At 35.8% G+C, this 13,747-nt stretch overlaps 1 pseudogene; it reads right to left on the bottom strand.

The window, feature by feature from the left end:
• Window positions 1–1,764: 1,764 nt before the first annotated feature.
• The window catches only part of LOC116406262, a 43,084-nt pseudogene continuing 31,101 nt past the window's right edge, over window positions 1,765–13,747 (bottom strand).

Raw genomic sequence — 13,747 nt, 5'->3', positions numbered from 1 at the left:
GCGTGTGCGAGTGTGCTTGCGTGCATGTGTATGTGTGCGTTCGTGCGTGTGCGCGTGTGCGAACATGTTGATATTTTTAGTGATGAGATTCTTCCAATTTTAAATAATAAATTTCGTTATCTTGATGTTTAAGCCATTAATGTTATTTTGAGATAAAAATAGCGAACAAGTCGATATTTTTTAATTTTGAATTCAATTAAGGTTATTTTGATACAAAATCTATGTTGAGATTCTCAAATTCTGAAAAATAATAATTTGGTTATTTTTGAAATTTAATTCAATTGGGTTATTTTGAAAATTAGTAAGATTGAATAAAGTTATTAAAATATTGAATCAATTAGTTGAGTCCCAAGATATTAAAAAAAAAGTTGCAATATGGATTGATGTATATTTTTCAAGTAAAAATTAATTAAAAGCTGATAAATGACATAAATTAATTACAACGTAGAAACTAAATAATACAGTTGGAGAAGGTGGATATTTTGTAAAATACCATGCACGTGCAAAAAATGTTATTTGCTTTAATTCAAAAGAAAAAATCGTTTTTCTATTTTTTAAAATAACCCATAGAAAAGTTGTTATATCTCTTAGGACAAAGAGTGTGGATCTACAGGTCCATATTCGACTTATTTTTTGTTGGTAAAATTGCATAAAACCGCATTATATTGAAATAATGACACTCTTAAACCAATATTGATAGAAATTATAATTTAATTAATGTTTTTTAAGTCAAATGAACATGATTTTTACTCCTAAACATAATTATTGTAATTGTTTTTTAATCTTAATTCATTTACACATCTTTGTGCATATGTGTGCGTGCGCGTGTGCGTGTGGGTGAGTGTGCGTGTACGCTAGCGTGTGCATGTGTATGCGCGTGTCCGTGTGTGCGCATGTGCACGTGTGTGTGTGTCTATTGTGCGTGCGTGCCCATAGAAAGTATTATGTGTGAAATTATTGATTTGTGGAAGTTAAGTGCGTTGGAATGATATGTGGTTAATTCTGAAATTTGAAATCATTTTGTTAAAGTGGTAATTTTTGGATTGATTGGTTGGTAAATTAAATTTGTAAAGTTGAAAGTATTATGAGTAATTATTGTTTATGGGTATAAGCAAAGTTATAGACGAATAAGAATAATTATATTATGGGATAATATAATTATTAAGGAAACGAGAGAAGTTATTGATGATGGATTGAGTTAGTAATGGAAAGAGAAAAATTAATTGAAATAGAAAAAAATGAGTTCGTTGGGGAAATTAAATAATGATAATAAAGATAATGACAATAATAATAATAATACTTATTATTATTGTATATATTAAATAAGTCTCTCTCGTATTTCGTGCTCATCTTCTCCACCCCACTCTTTCTTCTTCACCATTTAACCCTAGAGTAGCTGTCGCCCCGCTCCTCCAGCCATCATCGAATGCAGCACTCCGGTGAGAGAGTCCCTGTCACAGTCGCATAGTCGAAGCGTCACGGTCACGAAGCACAACCGTTCGTTTCTCTCCAGCCGTGTCGACGCGTGTTGCATTGAACCGTCGAACGACCCCTGTCTTCCTCTGTGCGTTCCTCCTCCACATCATCGGTCAGAACCCTCTCTTCCGTCGAAACCATCACCCGTCGTTGCCTCCACTCGCACAGCACCGCCGGACATCATCATGCTTAACAGTGAAGGGTGCAAGCTGTGAAAGTTTTCTTTTTGCGAGCCACATGTTCAAGTCGTGTTAGTTCGAGTCGTATTCCTTCACCGAGCCTCGTGAGTCATCTCTGTGGATCCGAGCCGTTTCGTGTAAGCCATATGAGCCACGCGCAACCGAGCCATTCCTGTGTGAGTCGTATGCCAGCCGTGAGTCTCAAGACTCGAGCTGAAGCGTTGTTAGTCGAGCCACCTTCAGTTTTAGCCGTCTGCAACATATTTAAGCCCTTGGTGAGTTTTTGCTTAATTCTCGTTGTGTTTGGTACACCCAAATAATTATTGTTTTGGGTCTAAAATGAGTTAGCACTGGAATGAGTTGAATTATGTTGTTTGAGATGGTCGTATAAATAGTTACTTTGAAAACCATATTATGATTTAGATATAGTATTATTTGTTGAGGCATGCTATAATCAAATATGTTACTTTTGAGTTATGTGTAATTGAGCTAAGATGTTGATCTTATGATAAACATGTATAGGCTATAGTGTTCTGTTAGTTTTGCCTATTAGAGTTGTACCGTATGGGGGTCCATCAGGGTCACCACCTATGTATGCATGTGTGACTTGTTTGAGATGTGATTCGACGGGATCACTTACAGTCTGACTCTCCTATAGGATGATTCCTTCGGGTTCACCGAGAGCCTAGATGTGTCCCTACGGAACCACTTGATAGTATGCGTTCGGGAGCGCAATAGTATGCGGTACCATGTTACAGGACTCTAACGAAAGGTTAACAGACACATAGTGAGACCACTATGGGTCTCTTACTAAGTATAAATTTATACTCACTCTTTTAAATGTTTAATTTCAGGTAAGGGTAGAGGCAAGGGCATAATAGCGAATGATAAGAAGTGATCATAGATCGCCATAGGGAACAATTCAGTTTTCTTCGCATTTATATTTCAATACTTATATTTTCATAGGTTTATTTCAGAACTCTGGTTCAATTACTTTAAGTATTTCTTCTATTTTTGGGCCCAAACTGGTATTTTGATCAGTTATTTTAACTACTTATTATTTAAAGTTTTTCCTCAAATTTTAATTTATTTTCTTGTATATTAAAAAAATCATTATACTTACTTAAATAGTAATGACCTCAACCTTCTAGAAAAGTTGGGGCGTTACAATTAAAACTAAGTTACCTAGGTCATCCTAATGAATAGAAACCTAACTAGTAAACAGAGTTTCATCTAGTAGTTATTATTTTGCCGTCTGATCTTATGTAAACTTATTGCATAAGATACCGTCACTCGTATGTCAACTACACAAACGCGTTGAATCATTGTGTTTGTATCAAATACAAAGTGAGCCATATTCATAGTGTTACCAGGATTAGGTATTCAGCATTATCCTTGTACTATAGAACCTTTAAGCTGATCTTGAACCTTTATCCCTGTATGTCTCTACATACTGTTTAAGATTCATTAAACAACTTAGGATGTTAGTTTGTTTGATTTGAGTTATTAAGACAACTAATATTATAACCAATAACAATTATTACAATAATAACATGTTATTAACAACGATTAATGGATTATATTTACAATCTACGAGTTTTAGGACATAAATCCCAACATAAACGATCTTTTATTTAGTCTAAACAATATTGTACCAAATCTAAACGATCCATTAGTAACAGTGGTCTATGTCTGTTTATCTGGGATAGACAACTGATGATTTAGATATTGATACATTATCATTTAAATCATGTACTAATATCATTTAGATCTTGTACCAAGAAGCAAAAAGAGAAGATGAGAGATGAAGAAGGAAGTAATTTTGAAAAAGGAAATGAAGAAATCAAAGACAAGAAGAAGTGAGAATATGAAAGAGAAGTAATAATATGAAGAAATTAATAATACGAAGAAGAGAAGAATAAATTGCAAAGAAGAAGAAAAAGAAGTGAAGTGAAGAATGGTTTCACAATGCGCAAAAATAATGACAAAGGGAAAATCTGAAATTTATAAAAAAAAATAATGGTGGCTTCATGTGCTTTAATTTTTTGTTACATGCGACGTAAATATTTTTGGGTTTTGCTACATTTATGTGTATTATTCATGATTTAATTTAATTAATTACTTTTCCAATTAATTAATTACTAAGTTAAGCATCACATATTTAACTTAATCTAGAATTTGAATTATCTTCAATTGTATCTCGTGTACGATCGGTATGGGAATCCTCAAGAGGGTGAATAGGGTTTTTACAAATTAATGAAACAAGTGGGCCAAATTAAATAAATTAACAAACTTTTTGCTAATAAATAATGTAATCAATAATCTCATACAAATGCATGCACATCAAAATAACTTATAAGGTGACGTTAACAAATTCAAACATCCATTTTAATGTTTATAACAAGAAAATTGGTAACACAAATATGCAAAGATAAACTTAAACCAACCTAAATAGAGAAGTGAGCAATTAATCTCAAGAACAAAAGTTGCAATTAATTTCAAACACTAAAATTTGATAACAAATTAATTGCAAAATTAAATAGTTGAGAGATAAAGAAATTAACATCGGGAATTTTATAGTGGCTCGCACAACCGACCTACATCCACTTTTCAAGCTCCTCTTGGTTATTTCACTCAAACTTGACTCTTTCGATGGCTTAGAGTAGATCCATACAACGTTCCTTTTTTCAAGTGTAAGAACAAGCTCAATCATTTCCACGGTTTAGGATCAAACCATTACGACCACTCTTTTTAGAGATCAAGAGAAATCCTTTAAAATGAATTAGAAATGAAGCACGATATGAGAAAATCCTCTAAATTAGTAGATTTACAAATTTGTAGTACTCAACAATTAAATCCCCAATACAATAAACTAGGACATCCCCATACCCATTACACATCTCCCACTTGTCCTAGATTACCTAATGTACAAAACTCGCAGATCTAGACTCTCTAGATGAGCCTCGAACACTTTAGCCGTGAGAGTCTTTGTAAATGGATCAGCAATGTTATGCTCCAAAGCGATCTTGGTGACTATCACTTCACTTCGTTGCACAATCTCTTGTATCAGATGATATTTTCTCTCTATATGTTTTCCTCATTTGTGGCTATGAGGTTCCTTATAATTGGTCACTGCCCAATTGATATCAAAATATAAAGTGATGGGCATGTTCATATTTGGAACAACTTCCAAATCTTGCAGAAACTTCCTTAGCCAAATTGCTTCTATTGTTGCTTCACAAGCAACGACGTACTCAACCTTTATAGTAGAGTCTACAATGCATCCTTGCTTGATGCTATGACATGCTACTGTTCTCCCGTTTAGGGTGAACACTAATCCCACTAGATTTCCTAGAATCCTTATCTGTTTAGAAATCAGGATTAAATCCCTAGCTTCATACACAAGCATGTAGTTTCTCATTCTCCTAAGATACTTAAGAATAATTTTAACCGTCGTCTAGTGGTCTAACCCTAAGTTGGACTGATATCTACTGACTATTCCCACTACATAATAAATGTCTAACCTAGTGCAGAACATAACATAAATTAAGCTACCCACAACTAAGGCATATGGAATATGTCTCATATCTTCTCAACTTCTTGAGGTGTCTTAGGACATTGTTCCTTAGACAAGTAAACCTCGTGCTTGAAAGGTAATAAATCCTTCTTAGAGTTTGCATCGAATATCGAACCAATATTTTGTCGATATAGGTTGCCTGAGACAGTGCTAGCATTTTGTTCTTACGATCCCTTATGATTTGGATCCCAAGAACAAATTGTGCCTCTCCCAAATCTTTCATTTAGAATTGGACTGGTAGCCAAGTTTTAACGTTAGTTAGGTATCCTACATCATTTCCAGTGAGAAGGATATCGTCCACATAAAGTACTAAGAAAGCTACTTTATCTTTGTTGATTTTCTTGTATACACAAGGCTCATCAACATTTTGGTCAAAACCGTAAGATTTGATCGCAATATCAAATCTAATGTTCCAAGATCTAGATGTTTATTTCAACCCATAAATGGATCGATTCAGCTTGTAAACTTTTTGTTTCTAACCTTGGGTTATGAACCCCTCAGGCTGAGACATAAAGATACTCTCTTCAAGATTGCCACTTAGAAAAGCAGTATTAACATCCATTTGTCATATTTCATAATCATAAAAAGTGACTATGGACAAGAGAATCCTTATAGACTTTAACATAGCAACAGAGAAAAAGTTTCCTCGTAGTCAATCCCTTCCCTTTGGGTATACCCATTTGCTAAGAGTCTAGCTTTGAAGGTTTGTACCTTCCCAGCTGAATCTCTCTTTCTCTTATAGATCCATTTGCACCCTATGGGTTTCACCCCTTCAGGTAGATCTACAAGCTCTCATACTGAATTGAAGTACATAGATTCCATGGTTTTAACCTATTAGTCCTTGTCTACATCAGTCATTGCCTATTTATAGAACAATGGATCCTCAACGACATCATCTGGTATGACAACCTGAGTTTCAGTTAAACCGAAGTAACGATTAGGTTGTGATATAACTCTCCCACTGCATCGAGGCATTCTCAACAATTGAGAAGGATGAGACTAATCGGATGTGTTGGTTTCCTCAACTCTTGATGAGGGACCAACTTCATCAACAACCCTTGCTGATTCATTAGTAGCTTCACTTAATTTTGATTTGCTTCATGGTTTATGATCTCTCATGTTGTTTTCTTCCAAGAAAGTAGCCTTTGTCAATATAAACACTTTGTTTTCTTGTGGATCGAAGAATAGACCACCTCTCGTTTCTTTAGGATAACCAAAAAATTGACATAACCTTGAACGAGAGTCCAACTTCTTAGAATTTGACACTAAAACGTGTGCTGGACAACCCCAAATTATGGAGTGACTTAACTAGGTTTACATCCTCTACATAACTCGAAAGTGTAACGACCCAACTCTTTATACTAAGTTGAGGTCATTACTACTAAAACAAATAAAGACTTTTTATTTAAATCAAAGAAAATACTAAGTTTTAAAACAAACACTTCAAATATTTATTCATAAAATATAAGTAAAGTATGTAAAGAAAACAATAAATAAAATATTAGTTTGGGCCCTATTTAAAATAAAAATATATATCTAAAAGTAAATGTGGGTTCTGAAATAAGTTTATGAAAATTTAATATTGAAAATATAAATGCTAAATAAAACATAAATTGTCCCCTATGGAGAACCATGGTGACTTCTTGTCATTCGCCAACTTGCCTTTATTTCTATCTTTGCCTGAAAAATTAAATCTAGAAAGGAGTTAGTCTAAATTTATACTTAGTAAGGGATCCACTATTAGTCCCACTACGTGTTTGTTAATTTTACGTTAAAGTCCTCCTATAAGAAAGTACCGCATATCTATTATTCTACTGAAATCACCCTATCCAGTGATCTCGTAGGGACATATATGGGCTCTTGGTGAAGCAGAAGGAATCACCCTAAAGAAGAGTCAAGTTGTAAGTGATCTTGTCGAATCACACATCAAACCTAACCACAAATACATAAATAGGTGGTGATCCCGAGGGACACCTACATGGTACGACTCTAACAAGTAAAGCTAACAGAACATCATAGCATATATAGCATAACATAAATATCATATCTTAATCGTAATATATCTCAACCATAGTATATCTCATTCATAACATATCATGGTCATCACATATCTCAGTCATACATAACGATTTTCTATGTTGCTATCATTATCTAACATCCTTAACAGTCACATCACATGCATCATAACTATGTTAATGCATACTAAGGTAAAACATAATGTAAGAGGCTGGTAGTAGAATCTTTTACCTGGAGATTAATTAGTTGAAAATATAGTCCCTTCCTGACAGTCAATTCTCAATTAAGTCAGGCCTAAACATAAACAAAATTAAAATTGTTAATTTTGTCAACCATCATCCAACTATTTAATTAAGCATCCAAACTTACCCCAAGACTAAGGTTGAATCCAACACAACCTTGAATGAAAAAATTTGCAGTTTCAAATCCTCAAATTAACACTTGAACCTTCGAGCAAAAGTAATTCAACTCATTCTCTTGTAAACTTATTTAAGATCCAAAGAATATTCATTTGGACGTACCAAACCCAACACAAATTCACCCAAAAGGCTCAAGAGATACCAAAAAGTAACTTGGCTTGGACTAAGGTAGAAATGGCTCACACAACTTGACAGAAGGAGAATCGGCTCGACGGTTAGCTTGGGCGCACTACTCGCAAAGAGAGGAAAAATCAGCAGAGTTGAGGGCAACTTGTGAAGAAGTGGAGAATCGGCTCGGTGATGCACATATCGGCTTGGTCAGGCAAAAGGTTCGTTCGACTGTTGCCTGCGATGAGATTTTGGTGGCACGAGACAGAACTTGCCGACAATGAGGCTTGACAAAAACGTGCGAAAAATAAATAAAAAGAGAGAGACACCTCAACTTCACCTGTACGCGAACGGAGGAGGAATGATAGTGTCCACAAACGACGAGTGATGATCCTTGCAATGGGTTCAGTGACGACTAGGGTTTGTGAAGAAGGAAGAAGATGATGAATAGTTCTCTCTTTTCTTTGCACGTTTCACGAGGGTTAATTATATATAATAATAATGATGATATTTATTATTATTATCATTATTCCTTTTCCATTTCCAATTAACAAGTTAACTCAATTAAATTATACTCTGTCTCCTCATCAAACCAAACTTTTTATTTTTCCCAAGAATACAATATCTTTCAAAATAATTATATTTTCCACAATATAATTATTTTCTCTCGCTCAAAAATATCTTTCCTAAAAAAGTCAATAATAAATTATTCTTACCCTTCCATGACTTAGTTTATTATATTTACTTATATAATTAGCCAATAATCTTAAATCTCACCAAAATTTCCAATAATACAATTAATTAAATAATCTTCCATTGAACATTTAATTAATCACAATTTCCACAAAACAAACAATTCTAAAAAATTATAACACTAGACTAAATCCATCATAAATTAAATTAAATTAAGATAATTTAAAAATAAGATTACGTCCCTCCTTTGAGAAACTTTCGTCCTTGAAAGTTCTAATCCTTGTATAGCTCGGGATAATGAGCTCTCATGTTGTCCTCTCTCTCCCAAGTAGCTTTTTCAACCTCGTGGTTTTGATAAAGAACATTAATTAATTCCCCTGTTATGAAGCAACTTAACTTCTTTTGCCAAAATCTCAACTGGTTGCTCCTCATAGCTCAAGTTCTCATTGATTTGCAATGACTCATAATCAACTATATGTGTTGGATCTGTTACACACTTCCTCAGCATGGATACATCGTATACATCATGAACTGCAGACAATGACAGAGGCAATGCCAAATGATGAGTTACGAAACGTGGACTCAGGTTTCCCTTCTTCTCAAACCTCATAACACCCTTCATAGGTGCTACCTTTACAAAAACCATGTCCCCTACATCGAACTCAAGATCCCTACGTTGTTCATTGGCGTAACTCTTCTGTATGCTCTGCGCTGTCAACATGCGGGCTCTAATCTTCTGTATGGCCTCATTGGTGGTCTGAACTAGCTTGGGACATAACATCCTCTGCTCACCAACCTCACCCCAACATACAGAGAATCTACAACACTTACCATGCAGAGCTTCAAATGATGCCATGTCAATGGTAGCCTGCTAACTGTTATTATAAGCGAACTCCATCAAATGCAAATAGGAGTCCCAACTTCCTGAAAACTCTAGCACACATGTTTGGAACATATCCTCCAAAATTTGGCTCAAACGCTCTGTCTAACCATCAGTCTGAGGGTGAACAGTTATACTAAAGTCCAATCTCGTGCCCATGGCAGCCTGAAGTCCTTTCCAAAACTTGGAAGTAAAATAGGCATCTCTATCAGAAACAATTGACACGAGCACTCCATGCAGTCTCACTATCTCGGTCATATACAACTGTGCCACTTACTGGCAGTACAAGTGGCCTTCTCTGAGATGAAATGGGCTGACTTCGTGAGCTTGTCAACAATAAACCAAATTACTTTATAACCCTTCAGAGACCTTGGCAGTTCTAAAATGAAATCTATAGACACATTCTCCCACTTCCATTCTGGCACACTCAAAGGTTGCAAAAAACCTGTTGGCTTCTGTTTTAGTGTCTTCACCTGTTAGCAAACTAGAGACTTATTGACAAAGTCTGGCACTTCCCTCTTCATATTTTTCCACCAGTAAACTTGTTTTAAATATTTATACATCTTTGTACTATTTGGATGCATAGAAAGTGGAGAATTATGGGCCTCAACCAACAACTCTGTCTTAACTACACTGTCTGCTGGCACACATAACCGTCTCTCGAACATGAGTCCATCATCAGAGGATAAAGAGAACTCCTCAGCTTACCCTACTTCTGTTAAGCATCACTTATCAACCAAATAAGGATCAGTGAGCTGAGCAATAATAATTCTCTGCCTCAAAGTTGGTTGTACTGACACCTGAGCTAACTGTGAGGTGACTTCTCCTACTAAAAATGCAATCTTAGCTCTCTCAAGATCTCTGTGCAAAGGAACCTGACTAGTAATGAGTGCTACAGAGTATGATACCTTCCTACTAACTCACGATCTCATGATCGTAGTCCTTGACCAACTCGAGCCATCCGCGCTATCTCATATTTAAGTCCTTGACCAATTCAAGCTCTTATGGTCAATGAAGATCTGAATCTTCTCACCATATAAATAATGCCTCCAAATCTTAAGTGCAAAAACTATTGCTGCCAAACTCTAAATCATGTGTAGGGTAGTTCTGCTCATGGCTCTTCAACTGAGGAGAGGCATAAACAACCACCTTACCTTATTGCATCAATACACAACTCAATCCTTTCTAAGAGGCATCGCTGTAAATCACATAACTCCCAGATCCATCTGGCACTATAAGGACTGGTGTAGTAACAAGTTTCTGTTTAAGATCCTGGAAACTGCTCTCACATGCTGGGCTCCAAACAAAAGGATTCCCCTTCCTGGTTAGCTAGGTCAAAGGACTAGCTATACGAGAGAAGCCTTCCACGAACCTTCTGTAATAACCTATTAAACTCAAAAAACTTTAAACTTCACTGACTGTACAAGGTCGAGGCCAAATGGTAACAACTTTAATCTTTGCTGGGTCTATAATAACTCCTTCACTGGACACTACATGGCCAAGGAACAAAACTTGCTTCAGTCAAAACTCACACTTGGAAAACTTGGCATATAGCCTATTGGCTCGAAGAGTCTCTAATACCTTATGCAAATACTCCTCATGCTCAGCCTCTGTCTTGGAGTAAACCAAGATGTGATCAATAAAAAATATCACAGAAGTGTCTAAGAAATCCTTAAGCACCACCTTATTCATCAAATCCATAAATACACCAGGAGCATTTGTCGAGCCAAAGGACATCACAATAAACTCGTAATGTCCATATCTGGAAAGGCAGTCTTGGGAATATCACTGTCTCTAATCCTCAACTGGTGATATCCTGATCGTAAATTGATCTTAGAGAACACAGTGGCTCCCTAAAACTGATCAAACAAGCCATCAATCCTGGGCAATGAATATTTGTTCTTGACTATCACCTTATTAAGCTTTTTATAGTAAATGCAAAGACACATCAACCCATCTTTCTTCTTCACAAATAATGCCGGTGCTCCCCAAGGTGACATACTAGATCGAATAAAGCCCTTGTCCTATAATTCTTGCAACTAGACCTTCAACTCCTTCAGCTCAGCTGGAGCCATTCTGTATGGAGCTCTCGATATGGGACCAGTGCCTGGTTTCAGTTCAATAGCAAAATCAACCTCTTTGTGAGGAGAAAGTCTTGAAAGCTCTTCTAAAAAAACATCGGGGTATTTCCTTACCATTCATTCAGATGATAAGGATACATCGGGCTCTCTGGTATCTACAACACTAGCCAAGATACTCTAAGTACCTTGGTTGAACAACTTACTGGCCTTCATGGTTGAGATAACTTTGGGTAGGCCACAGTCCCCGCCCCCTTATACTTTAAACTAGTCGCCTCATGAGGGTTAAAAACTACCTCCTTGCGAGAATAATCTATGTTTGCATGGTTAGCAGATAGCCAATTCATGCCCGATATTACATCAAAGTCTTGCATGTGTAATACTAATAAAGTTACATCTAAAACATGATATGCTATTTCTATTTAACATGTTTTTATCTTTCCTTTCGACAACATAATTTCTCCAGATGGAGTAGAGACAAATAACATATAACTCAAGGGTTCTACTTGTAAACTCATATGTTGAACAAAAATTGGCGATATAAAAGAATGAGAGGACCCCGAGTCAAATAATAATAAAGCAAAGTGCTCCAAGATTAGGAGTGTACCTATCACCACTGTGTAAGCTTTCTCAGCCTCCTGTTGATTAGTGGCAAAAACTCACCCCTATCGAGATGTAGAAGTCTAGTTCGAGATAGGTTCAAACTATTTCTGAGGGTAATTATCAGCTATATATATGTCAGGTTGCCTACACTTGTAGCATATACTACTTCCTATTAGGCAATGACCTGAATGAGACCTTTCACAATTAGAACACATGTATACTTCCTTCAAGGTTTTGCCTGCCTCAACAACCTACTGTCTAAGCTGCTGGAACAAACCACCTAATCTCAAATTCCTTTGTGGTGCTATTGTAGGCTACTGCTAAGCCTTCCTTTTCTACCCTACAATTGGACCATTCTCTACAGCCTTGGCCATCTTTATCCTCTCATGCAAACTCAAATCCACTGTCATGTGTAGTGCATCATCTTAGGTAGCTAGTCTAAAGACTCTAACGAAACCCTGGATCTCCTACTTAATGCCTTTGACAAACTTGTCAACTCTCTCAGTCTCAGTTCTCACTAACTCAGGTGCAAATCGGGATAACACATCGAATTCTTGATCATACTCCTCTATGGCCATATTGCCTTGCTCCAACTTTAAGAACTCTTGACACGAAGAAGAATTTGGCATGAAAATTCTCCTTAAACTACTTTTAGGTGATCTGACTCATATCTCCACCCAACATCCTCTATGTGGACTTCCACTAGCCTCTGTCTCTATCAGTCAGTAAGAACACGACGCACTAAACTTTCTGGTCATTGGAGCACTTCATGTAACGAAAGATAGTCTTCACCGAACTCAACCACATCTGCGCCTTGGTGGAGTTTGCCAAGGATCCATCGAAAGTCCGAGGGTTATACTTCCTGAAATCCCTCAGGTGTTTGGCTTCTGCTGAAAGCATATCAAGTAGGTTATATGCTACAATTGGGGCCTAAACTCCCGCAACTGGGATCTAAACACTTGCAGCCGGTGTCCGTACATGAGTTGTTTGGATATCCTAGGTAGGTTGTCACTGTGCCAATACTTTGAACAATAAGTCTATGTACATTTGCTCCATGGCAGCAAGGTATGCATGAGTGACAGGTGCAGTAGGGTCGATAACTTGTACAACATGCTGTCCTTAAGGCTGGTTACGTCTAAAAATTATTTAAATTCAAAAACTGTAACACCCAAAAATTAAGGTAATTTTATTTTTTTAATTATCTTAGTTTAATTTAATTTATGATGGATTTAATTGGGTGTTATAATTTTTTTAGTATTGTGGAAATTGTGATTAATTGAATGTTCAGTGGAAGATTATTTAATTAATTATACTATTGAAAATTTTGGTGAGATTTAAGTTTATTGGTTAATTATATATGTATATAATTAATTAAGTTATGGAAGGGTAGAATAATATATTATTGATTTTTTTTAGGAAAGATATTTTTTAGAGAGAAAATAATTATATTGTGGAAAATCTAATTATTTGGAAAGATATTGTATTTTTGGGGAAAGTAAAAAGTTTGGTTTGATGGGTATTTAACGAGGAGAGAAAGTATGATTTGATTTTGGTTAATTTGTTAATTAGCAAAAGAAAAGGAATAATGATAATAATAATAAATATCATTATTATTATTATATATAATTAACCCTTGTGAAACGTGCAAAAAAGGGAACTATTCATCATCTTCTTAATTCTTCACAAACCCCAGCCGCCATCGTGCTCCGTTGCAAGGA

The sequence above is a fragment of the Cucumis sativus genome, unplaced genomic scaffold (assembly GCF_000004075.3).
Source record: "Cucumis sativus cultivar 9930 unplaced genomic scaffold, Cucumber_9930_V3 scaffold80, whole genome shotgun sequence".
NCBI classification, from domain to species: Eukaryota; Viridiplantae; Streptophyta; class Magnoliopsida; order Cucurbitales; family Cucurbitaceae; genus Cucumis; species Cucumis sativus.
This window is presented reverse-complemented; position numbering and strand designations above follow the sequence as displayed.